Raw genomic sequence first — 11,895 nt, 5'->3', positions numbered from 1 at the left:
GCATGCATGCTTGTGTGTGCGCGTCCATGCATGTGGACAGATATTGCGCCACGGTACGGTTTCGTCGACAACAGCGCTGCCACCGCTTGGCACCATGGAGTTTCCCACGTCGGCCGTGCTCCGCGTGGCCCTCGAACCCAGCTGGGCCACCATGATGAGCTGCGCGGGCTGTGGCGATTGCGTGCAGCCGACCCGGCTGTGGAGTATTGCATGGAGTCATCATAATTATTAACAAGGGTCTGTTGCTTGTGGAGCTCTTCGATGCCATATAGTTGCAGACGAGGAAGCAGAGGTTGGGCGCTTGCGCGAGGTGGCAGGCCGAATACGGCGCGTGCCACATGGTTTTTCTGGATGTGAAGGCGGGACCGCTGGTCTTGTCAAAGACAACCAGAGAACGCCACGGACCCGTAGAACAAATCTGGAAACAACGGATTTCACGTACTGTTCTCTGGACCTTCTTGAAAGGCAACGGCGGGCTCTCCAGAATGCTCCCACCTTCTGCGAGACCTTCTTTACAGCATTGGTAACGTGTTCGTGAAATCGAACGTGCTAGTCTATCATGATACCCAGGTACTTTGCAATTGTATTGTCCGCATCCAAACATTTCCACACCGATGGCCGCTTGTAGTCTTCCACTCCCATTGCAGCTAATGGCGATGCTGACGGGGAGATTCGCCCGCTGGAGCATAGCGTTGATCTGCTGCACGGCTTTCAGCTTGCGACTTTAGCCGGGCCGCTGTGCGAGGAACCGTGCTCTGTAGAGGCGTGCTCCTGCCTCGGCACACATCCAAACCACACAAAGGACCAGCTCACGACTATCTAGAGAACTCTGTTAGAAAACTCTGGCTCCAAGCTGCAATTGCTTGAAACCTTTCACCGAACTCGAAAGCACTACAGCCTACTCTATCCAACTGACTACTGCAGTAAAAACGTTTAGCTTATAACACTTGCATGCAAAGGACTCCATAAGCAGGCGCGAAAGAAGGTGAAGACAAAGCCTGTGACTTAAAAGTGTGAACCGTAACGAAAGTCACAGCTACATGTAACACGAAACGAGGGTGCATGTCAGTGACATGTGCGACCTCCTGAACATTCTCCCCTTCCCGATATGTTGAAAGGTAACTCCGAAAATCATATCGCAACTCAACAGAGCAAAGTTCCAATCCGACAATGGCATTGTTCCGAATAGCTGTTGAACAAACACAGCAAATGAACAATGTGAACGCATTCAAGAAATAGTGAATCAAACATTGCTTGAAATCAGTTTCACAAACGCCTCCCGGTGGTTGTCACCTGGCTAATGTGTCACCAGGGACTTTAGCACAAGCCAAGCGGACATAGTCGCATGATAGGGCGTGTCTTCTCCTTGCCGCCCACAAGCACCTTAGCAACTATTACATGTCCTTCAGGCTCAGGAAAGACTGCCGTGATTCTTCCCAACGGCCAGTGCCCTCATGGTGTGTCGGGATGAAGAACTAGTACCATATCTCCAACAGCCAAGGCCCGATCGATCTTGATTCACTTGCGACAATGGCATTGTTCCTAATAGCTGTCGAACAAATACAGCAAATGAACAGTGTGACGCCGATCGCTACCCATCTTACACCAAGAGTCTTCATCGTCGGCAGGCTTCCATCATTGAGCTCCAGTGCAGACAGCCGGTCCTCCGCGGGTATCTCGGCTAAAACGGCAGGCGTGTCATTCAGCCACTTCCGTGCCTTCATGCCGGCTGCAGCCCAGATCAGTGGCAACTCTTGGTACATCTGCACTGCCAGTTTGTCGTTGGCTACTGAATCAGGAGTAGCTTCCATGTATGTTGACTTCAACACACCATTGGCGCCTAGCGGGCGAGTCGACAGGTACTTCGATGTATGTTCCCGCGTCACAATAAGGGCGTTGGACGGCGAAACATTCAGGCCAAAGACCAGCCGCTCAAACTGGTAGACGTCTGGTTGAGTATTTCTCTCCGGTGGTCGCCACAAGAAACGCAAGTACGGTTGGTCCTCGGAGTGATTTCGAATCTGAAGGTACATCTCCCGAATATCACAGACGATGGTTACCGAGTTGCGCCGGAATCCGAGCAGCACTTCCAGTATCTCTCGCTGCAGCCTAGGGCCCGGCTCTATGCAGTCGCTGAATACCATGCATGCTGTAATTGTCGGGCAGTTGTGATTTCTGGCCATTCTGCTGAAGGTGAATCTCCTACCCAGCCCTGTCGAGTTGCCGCATTGACTGCTCAACTTCAGTCTTCACACTGCGGTCCTTCATGTGCCAGGAAGGCTCATGGCTGATGCCGCCTTGATCAACTTCCCGTTGCAAACAGGTGGTGTTAAGCCGGTTCAGCTGTACGCCACAGTAGGTGCTGTTGGCGCGGGTTGGTCGATTATCATTGTTCAATACAGCTCCGATACATGTCCAACCTAATGGCGTTCTGCGAGCTAGCGGTTCTCCCGGCTTGCCATTGACTTCCTCCCAGCAAGAATGCAATTCACTGTGATCGCTGCCAATTAGAAGGTCCACTGATTCCTCGGTGAGAGCCGGGAAGGGAACATCTCGCAGGTGATCGCATTGCGCTGCCGCATTCGCCCAGTCAACGGCCTTCAAGTTGCTTGCGATGTTGTCAATAGCATACCTGCCAAGTATCCAGATTTTTTCGGGATTATCCCGCAATTTTGGATGAACTCCCGCGATCCCGAAATTCACCGTACAGGAAACAAGCTTGATATTGTACTTGGAGCACTTCAAATGACTTGTCACAGGCCAGTAATTGTCCTTATTTTTTGAAATTTAGTTTTTGCCTTAAAGGGGAAGTTAAGGCAAAAATTAAAATTTCACCAGTTGTAGTCTTCGGGGTGCTGAGTCGAATGGTCTTGGTCCGAGAAAGCTGAGACGCTCCCTTCCTACTTGAATCCCAATCGAACTCGCGCACTTCCACCGAAACTGGGTGACTGCGCCCTACTACATGTAGATGGGGATTTGTATGCAAAATGTCACCAAAAGCGCCGTTTCGTTCTTATAAAAGCACGGATGACCGTGATTAGGCCCCGGCGGATAATGCTCGGGAATTAGGCCCATTCTGCTTTTCATTATGCTCGCATTCTGCTCGCAAAACACCCACATTCTGCTCAATTCTGCTCCATGTCAGTGATGATATGATTGTACATTAGAGTATTACTTGAACTTCATTATAGATCAATGTAATACAATAGACAAGTTCCTCTTTTCTTGTACAAGTGGTGCGGCAAGAATTTTAAAGCAGAGGAATGCCTTTGGTGTTTTACAGATCTAGAAGTCAGCAAAGTAGGAAATAGACTTGCTGTAGCACAGGTGGTCATTATGCAAAATCATGAGACAGAAAAGATTACAGTCACCTTAGAATGAAATTGGAAAAGATCAGAGCATTGTATGTGTGTTGTGTGGAAGCCAGGGAATGCCCAGGGTTTCATGCATTACACATTCAAAGAAATACATATTGACAAAAGTTACAGGTTGTTGTGTACTGCACATGGAACAAGTCAGTGATTGTAACATGGTTCATACTTTGGGTCTGGATAACGCGGAGTATGGAATATAACAGTTCATACCTGACAGGTTGATAATTATGTTGGGACTGGATAACGCTGAGTATGGAATATAATAGTTCATACCTGGCAGGTGAAACAAGTTCATGCATTGGGACTGGATTATGCCGGGCCTGGAAAACTTCACATCAGTTCCCTTGCCGGATAGTGGGATTTACTCCATGGCCAGGCGACCCCGATTGTATTGCAGCATAAGTGACGCCTCCAGACGATCTCCCAGTAAACTCGTCTGCTGTGAGTTGAAAGAAGCTTGTACAAGCAAGAACACTCTCTCTGCTGGGGCAGAGGATGGAAGCAATGCAAAGACAATCTTTGCTGCCAGCTGCCATGCTGGAAGGTGGGTTTGCTGTGCCCACCATTTCAAACGCGGGGCATCTTCACTGATCACTGCGTCCACAGCCGCAACAGCGTATGCAGGAAGCTCTTCCGTTCCTCCTTTATTCCCAATCGAACATGGTTGAACAAGCGGTCACGTGCTCCTGCGTACACCAGTCAGCTGGTCACCGTGCCTGCAGGGTACAACTTACTAGCCTGTTTGACCTTTTTTGGGTTCAATCCTGTCACTCGAGTTGAACTCGAGTTGAACTTTGGTGTGAAAGTTCTCGCCTGCTGGCGTGGTGACCAGGTGATTTGGGCACCCAGGAGCACGTGACCGCTTGTTCAGCCATGTTCGATTGGGAATAAAGGAGGAACGCTGCATCGCAGCCTTTTCGGACCAAAACCAGTCGACTCAGCGTCCAAAAGACTACAACATATAGGCCACTCACGGTCATCCGTGCTTTTATAAGAACGGAACGGCGCTTTTAGTGACATTTTGCATACAAATCCCCATCTAGTAGGGCGCAGTCACCCAGTTTCGGTGGAAGTGCGCGAGTTCGATTGGGATTCAAGTAGGAAGGGAGCGTCTCAGCTTTCTCGGACCAAGACCATTCGACTCAGCACCCCGAAGACTACAACTGGTGAAATTTTAATTTTTGCCTTAACTTCCCCTTTAATTTAGACTGGAATGTTCCGTCAGCGCTTTCCACTGTGATGTTGACCGGCGTCGTGACGAATGTTTCCGTCAACCCGCTCAGAAGAGAAACTGATGCCTGCTGCGGTCTTCCTGCAACCCTCAACTGGCCGGCAGCTGCAGTGGTTATGTAGGTGGTAGTGCTGCCATCGTCCAACATAGCGTTAACCCGTAGCCGTACTCCTTCATGCACAAGCGACACCGGGAGGATGCGTAACGAGACCGAAGGTACTCCACGTGGCCGATCTTCTCCCAGATCCGGCTCCCCTTCCGTGATGTCGCATGCTTGGATGGAGCAATTAATAGAGGCTGGCTCTCTTGCAAGTGTTGTTGCCCGTCTTGTGCTGATTGAAGCTGTGGGAGCTTTCTTGTTGCCTGTGGTAGTGACTTTACTCCCTCACACCCAGACGCTGATTTTTTGGAAACAAGTTCCTATACTTCCGATGGGAGAATCCGACATGGCAGTGCATTTCGGCGTGGCCAGGTCAAATTGTAGAATATCGCATCGAGTGAATTGCTTTATCTGAGAGAGGAGATGTTCGTGCCCTTGAGACCCGAAGTCCCGTTTCCATACGACAAAATTTAGGAGCTCTGCGCTCAGCGCTTTTTCAGGGTATGAATTTCGGGTTGTTCTGGTCGGGTCGCAGCGTCGCGGACTATTCCATCGTCTTCAGCGTCGAAAAACTACTGGCCATGTAAATTGCAAGGCGGTGAGACGCTTTCGTCTTCCTCTACGAGCGAATTTGTTCTGCGCCAGCATACCTAAGTATGCAATATCGTCCGCGCAGTTAGAGGGACGAGGCGGTGCACTGTACATTGTACACTGTGCGGTCGTTCTCGATTCTCAATGAAAGTGGGCACGAACATCTCCTCTCTCAGATACAGCAATTCACTCGATGCGATATTCTACAATTTGACCTGGCCACGCCGAAATGCACTGCCATGTCGGATTCTCCCATTGGGCAGACGAGCTCAAGTCCGGAGGTGAAGACGCCCTCTGTGTGCTGACTGATAATCTGCAGAAGGCGAGAGACAGTGGCAAGACCACAGGGCTGTGCCTATTAGACATGTCGAAGGCTTTTGATAAAGTGCACCACGACAAGTTAATTCAAGACCTCCTTGCGGTTGGAATTTCTGGAAAAGCCCTTAGTTGGTTCGTCGACTACTTGTCCGGCCGCAAGCAGCAGATCCTCATCTCGCCTTCAACCAGCCCTGCTCTGGCTTGCACCTGCGGAGTGCCCCAAGGCTCTGTTCTCGGTCCTGTCCTCTTCAGTATATACACACGCGATGTCCCTTTGGTTTCCTCGCCTGTGCCAAGTGTACAATTTGCAGATGACATAGCCCTGTACGACTCCCAGGCCTCAGCGGCGGAAGCGTCCAGAACCCTCACCACAGCGGCAACTGTTCTGGCCGGTTGGCTGAAGTCCCGAGGCCTTATCTTGAACGCCACCAAGAGCCAGGTTCTGACTATCTCTCCCCAGCAGCATGTACAGGAAGTAACAGTCAAAAGCGGCGACTGTCTCCTCCCCTCACCGTCTTCTGCGCGCTACCGCGGCGTTCACGTTGACAATCGCCTAGATTGGGACACCCATGTAAACTATGTGGTCACCAAGGTTGCCAAGAAAATTGGCGCCTTGTGGCGGGCACGCCGAAGCCTATCAAGACGCTCTCGTCAGGTGTATGTGAAGGCGGTCATAATGCCCGACCTGCTTTATGGCTCCTGCTGTTTTTCAGCCGCAATGCGAGAGGCAGGGCCTGCTCTAGACATTCAACACAGCCCGGTCAGAGTGTACCTGGCGCATGCAGGCCAGCCGGGTCAAGCCGGGTCAGATCATCCGGCAGAAAACAACCAAAAGCCTGCTCAAAACGCAGGAAAACAGAAAGGCGAATTTATTATCCGGAAATCGGAAATTTTAGAGTACATCGCCACGTAATCCACCGCCGCTCATCTTCCTTTAGAAATGCGTCTTGCACAAAGCGTATGACATGGATAGACTGGCATGGTCGTAGTCCAGCCAGGGTCGACCATTCTTCCAAGAGTCTTGGAAAGCGTGAGTTCTTTTTCTCTTCGCTGTGGGCTCCATCGTCCAAATCACCAGTCGGCTGAAAACTTGCAACTGTGTCAAAAGCTATAGCCAAAGTTACGCTTTTGACTGCCTGCCCCATCGACTTTGAATGTCCTTACTTCCTGCTCGCCGCTGGCCAGATCGCGCTCGAACCAGTTGACCCCAGTTGACCCTAGCCGAGTTTCTGTCGCTTGTAGACTGTAGTGTGTACGGTTGCGCTAGATTTGCAACAGATGGGGTCCGCGAGTCGTAAAATACCGGTTTTTTAGGAATCCATTGTCAGTTTGAGACATTTTTCAGCCGAGTCAGACAGGACCCGGTGTTATCTGTTCAGCCAGGTCGTGCAGTTCCCCAGCCGGGCGCGTGACCCGGCTGACCCGGCTCTCCAGCAGGCCCTGAGAGGGTCAACTGAAACGACTGCAAACCACGCAAAACAGAGCCATCCGCTGTATCGATGGCAACCCGCCCCGGACAGCCATGCAGCCGCTGCTCACTGCTCACTCCCTGTACCGTGTCAGCGAGCTCTACAGGCAGAAAATATTGATCACCATCTGGCGGTGCATCAACGCCGCCCGCACCAGCCCTGTGCTCGCCCAGCTTCTGACCCCGGCACAAGGCACCCCTACCCGCCATCAGCAGTCAAATGGCCTACTAAGCCAGGCAAACCGTAGCCGCCGCGGTCAGCGGAGATTTTCTGTTGCTGGTGCTCTGCTGTGGAACGCTCTCCCTGGTGAGGTCCGCACAATTACCCGGCTACCTGAGTTTAAGCATGCATGTGTACCATACGCCTGTAGGGAGTAGTTCGAGTTGCTGCTGATTGCTCTGCTCTCCCTCCCCGTGCAGTTCAGTAACCCGCACGTACTTGTAGTATCACAGATACATCGTATTCTCTCTCTCCCCCCGTTTACCCGCAGTTATTAGTATCCTATTCTCTTACTATGTGCTTCCATAGCTTTTACTATGTTCTTCCATAGCCACTTCTAGGCTAAGCCTTCGCCGTCATTTTATTGGGTCGTCATCCCGTTTGAATGTGTGAAGTGAAATAAAAACCAACCAACCAACCAACCATTCTCCCATCGCTCCCATTCATTTCTGTTTCCAGCAAAAGTCCCACTTGGCGCACTTCAACTCACTACAACTCAAGAATGGCTGGGCCGATTCGAATAATACGTACAGATTTCCTATGTACTACGCCTGGGAGAATCGAATGAGACCAAAATCGAAGCGATCGGAGCAAGTTTTGGAAATTGGGTGTAGCCTGTGGACGTTGGAATTTGTATGGGTTTCAGCCGCCGGAATACCTCGTCCGATGACTGCTGATGCCGCGTTTGGCCTGGTGCTACTGATGGCACCGGTTCTGGTGCAGCAGTCGACCCTGCTGGTTGCAAACTCATGGCCTGTGGAGCGGGCGGGCTCCACAGACTCTTAATTTTCTTCAGCCAGGAAAAGGCTAACACCTATTGGGGGGTTCCGCACCCTGAATTATTTTCAACTCCTTCCTGCACTTTCGAGACACACTATGTCGTGAGTGAATGGCGGAATGCTCTGATAGTTTGAACGGAGCACTAAGTGAATGATGAATGATGTATTCTTTCTCCTTCGTTCTTAAATCTTAGCGATGGAGAGCGTGCTCTGCTGAACGATGGCGACATGTAGCAGGCATTGCATTGTACTGCTTCATTCTATCATTGCGTCAAAACTGACAGAAACAAGATCGAAGGGCTGATTCGACTCCCTGGAATAGCTCTGGCTTTACACTACACTACTTCCTGAATCCTGGCTTGTACTATTGTAGGCCTAGCCAGACCTTGTCACTCATCACTGACATCAGCTATCACTGTCTGTAGCACTAGTCATCTCGGGACATGGGCATGGCCCATGGCATGGGGTACAAAACTCTGGCCCCTCGTGTGTCGTTTATGATTGTTTATAACACTATGCCCATGGTGACGCTAAAAAGGCGCTAGCTAGGCGTAATTCCCGTAAAGCTACAAAAAAATTAGTTTCTGCACTGCAGACTCAGTGTGTGTGGTTTAGCGGCTACATGTACATGTATGCTGATCCTATCGATTATTTATTATGCTATCGATCATATTCGAGGCTCTGCTGATCACGCCCCGGCGACGGACATACTGTAAAAGCAATAATTATAACGAAGCGCTAACTCTAACGAGTTTAAAACGAGGAAAACGATGTCGTTAAAATAGAAATCGTTATACATAAATCGATACAATACTGTCCTATTGAGCGTTGAGAACGAGTGAGAATCGTTACCTTTGGTAGTACACGTAAACTAGTCAACTTTGGGAAATCGTATATGCGCCAGAGTTAGAATACTAGTAATGCTTTTACAGTACTGCTAGTAGATCTACGTCGGATGTCATCTGCCATGCCAGTAGATCTACTCGTACATCTACGTACTGTAACGTAGATCTACTGCATGGTGCACCACTGCCCACTGGCATTGGCAGTCTGGCACTGACAAGTGACAGGCTGACTACATTTGACATGACATGACATGTTTGTACTGACATAATAATTATTAATTTTTTTCCCGTATTTCTTTTCATCTGTGTGTCTCCTTTCCAAGTCTTAGTTTTCCAAGCCCTACTATCATGATTATACTCAACATGCCTTGGACCTCATTCGCTTCCTTGTCATCAGGTCATTGGACATGTTGAGTCCGTTCGGTTTGAAAAATAAACACAACTCCCAAGGCCCAACCCCAACATGACTACAGTCCATTCAGAAAAGGTTGAGCGCTGGCTCTGGAGAGCTCCCGTGTTTGGCGATTTTGTGATACACTGACGTGCAGTGCCGCGCGATTCGAAACTAAGTTACTTGAAAAAGGGTCCAAAAAGTCACCTCAACTGGGGTTCGAACCGCAAATGTACTGTTAGTGTTATGCAAGTGGAGTCACGAGTGAACGGCCTGGATTTTCATGGTTTTTACCCAATTCAGTGCTTTGGGGGCAAAACCTGGCCGAAATCCTATTCTAGCCTATGGCTTGCTTTTTGGAGAAATAGACTTCAAAAACATTCCATGGGGATTGCCAAAAAAAAAGGAGACGAAAACTCAAAATTTGACCCGTTTATGGCCAAACGCTAGGATAGCATCTTTTTCTGAATGGACTGTAGAGTGTAGTGCCGTAGTGGTGACAATGGTGTCTGTCTGGACATCCAATTCTGCGGACAGTACAGAGGTTGTATGACCGTTATCAGGTTATCAGGTTATGTCATCCACAAAACGTGACACCGACCCGTAGTTTAAAGGGGAAGTGCATCGATTTTTCAAGTAGGGCTCAGATGAAAGACAATTGGATATCGGTTCCGATAGTATATCTCTCGCTTGCGTACGGCAAGGGAAATTTGCCATATCGCCGATTTCCTGATCCCGTTTCCATGGCGACTACAGGTGATGACGCACATTCTGCTTAGCTCCGTGAGAGAGTAGGTCGATCAGTGAAGAATTGTGTCATTTTCAGCTGTCTTCTTGTATTCACGAAGTGAAAGAAGTACTGTGTTCAAGGCTGTTAGTGCCGTGAACTGTTTATTAGTAGTCCTCTCCGTTGTGTACTGGGACGTGACACCGACAGGAGAAAGCTGGAGTGCGGAGACGTTAGCTGGCAAGCGAAAATCGTGACGAACCAAGTGCTGAAATCTTGGTTGGGACAAATCAAACGTTCAGCATTTACCTCAACCAAGGACCATGCCGTTTGCTCTTTCCACTTCCTGAAGATGGATGCGCTGCCTGCTGGAGACTCTCCTATCTCTCGTAACATCTTCTTAAGCCAGGTGAGACGACGAGTAGCGGAGATTAGCGAACGAAATAATGTCGTATGTTTTGAAATTTTTGCTGAACATATCTCAGGAGAGATGGCATGTATGAACTTAGTTCATGTGAACTCAATCAGCCCATGAACTAACCCATGAACAAATGCTTTCCTTGCAGACGTGCAAGTGTCTATCCAATCTACACGTAGAGATCATTCCATGCCCTCAGTGAATGGCCTATTTATATATTATTTGTCCATACACATCATCTGCATGTTGTCTCTTTGGAGAAGGGTATTGTTCATTTCAAATGAAGAAGTTTGGGCAGTAGATCCTTTCCTCTGGTACAATTCTGTTGACCTGATGTTCTTTCTAGCTTCATGGGTAGCTTACGTGAGGTACCATCACCATCATGTTTACATGAGGGTTAAACACTGCACCGTTCTTTGTTGTGATATGACGTAAGTTATTGTAAGTGCTCGCAGACTCCATCCGTTCCAGCAACACCTAGCATGGTTTTCCGTGAACGTTGTGGGTGAACAAATTCTGTCCAACATATTTATACAGACATGCCAGCACACAAAATGCACCATACACACACTTGCCCTGTCGAGTCACTGCCACGTAGGCCCGGAGGGGGAGTGGAGAGAGAATGGGAGAACGCCGCCCCATGGCGCCCGGGACACAAAAACAAGAGTTTGTCTACGTAGGGAGCAACACACATACATATACATACACCACACACACACACACACACACACACAAAATGAGAGTTCGGGTCATCTGCCACGAGACTGACGTACGGCCGGGGAGAGCTTCAGCAGCGGTGTCTATTCCTGCCCTGGACCGAACGGAAGCAGCGGTCGCAGGACACACAGTATTCACCACAACACGGCTCCACCATCGTTGGGGGCTGAGCCACACACTTGTGACGAGCAAGAACGCCACAGCTAAGAAAGCAACGGCCACAGCGATCATACTGGCATGCTCCACGCTGCTCCTGCACACACACTCTCTCTCTCTCTCCCCCCCCCCCCCACACACACCCACCCACACACACACACACATACACACACACACACGTGCGCACATACTGCAAGAAATAAAGAGAGCATGAGTGTCAGATTCTTGCATAAGAAGTGCTTATCAGCACACACTTATACATGCACATGCAGGCACTCAACGACCAACTATGCACCATGCCGTATGTTCGTCAAACATAAGATTGCAATACCAAAGAACAACAAACAAGATCACTTACTTCGTTCTCCTCCAAGTGTGTCCTCCCCAGCCAGGCCATCTCCTGCATTTCCCTAGGCGGAATGTAGCCTACGAAATGGTTTCTCTAGACTTGGAGAAGATGCTTGGTATTCGCCATCTCTCCTGAGAAATGTTCAGCAAAAATTTCAAAACATACGACATTATTTCATTCGCTAATCTCCGCTACTCGTCGTCTCATCTGG

The sequence above is a fragment of the Sycon ciliatum genome, chromosome 6, assembly GCF_964019385.1.
Source record: "Sycon ciliatum chromosome 6, ocSycCili1.1, whole genome shotgun sequence".
Classification (NCBI taxonomy): Eukaryota; Metazoa; Porifera; class Calcarea; order Leucosolenida; family Sycettidae; genus Sycon; species Sycon ciliatum.
The sequence above is the reverse complement of the archived record's forward strand: the minus strand, read 5'-3'. Positions refer to the sequence as shown.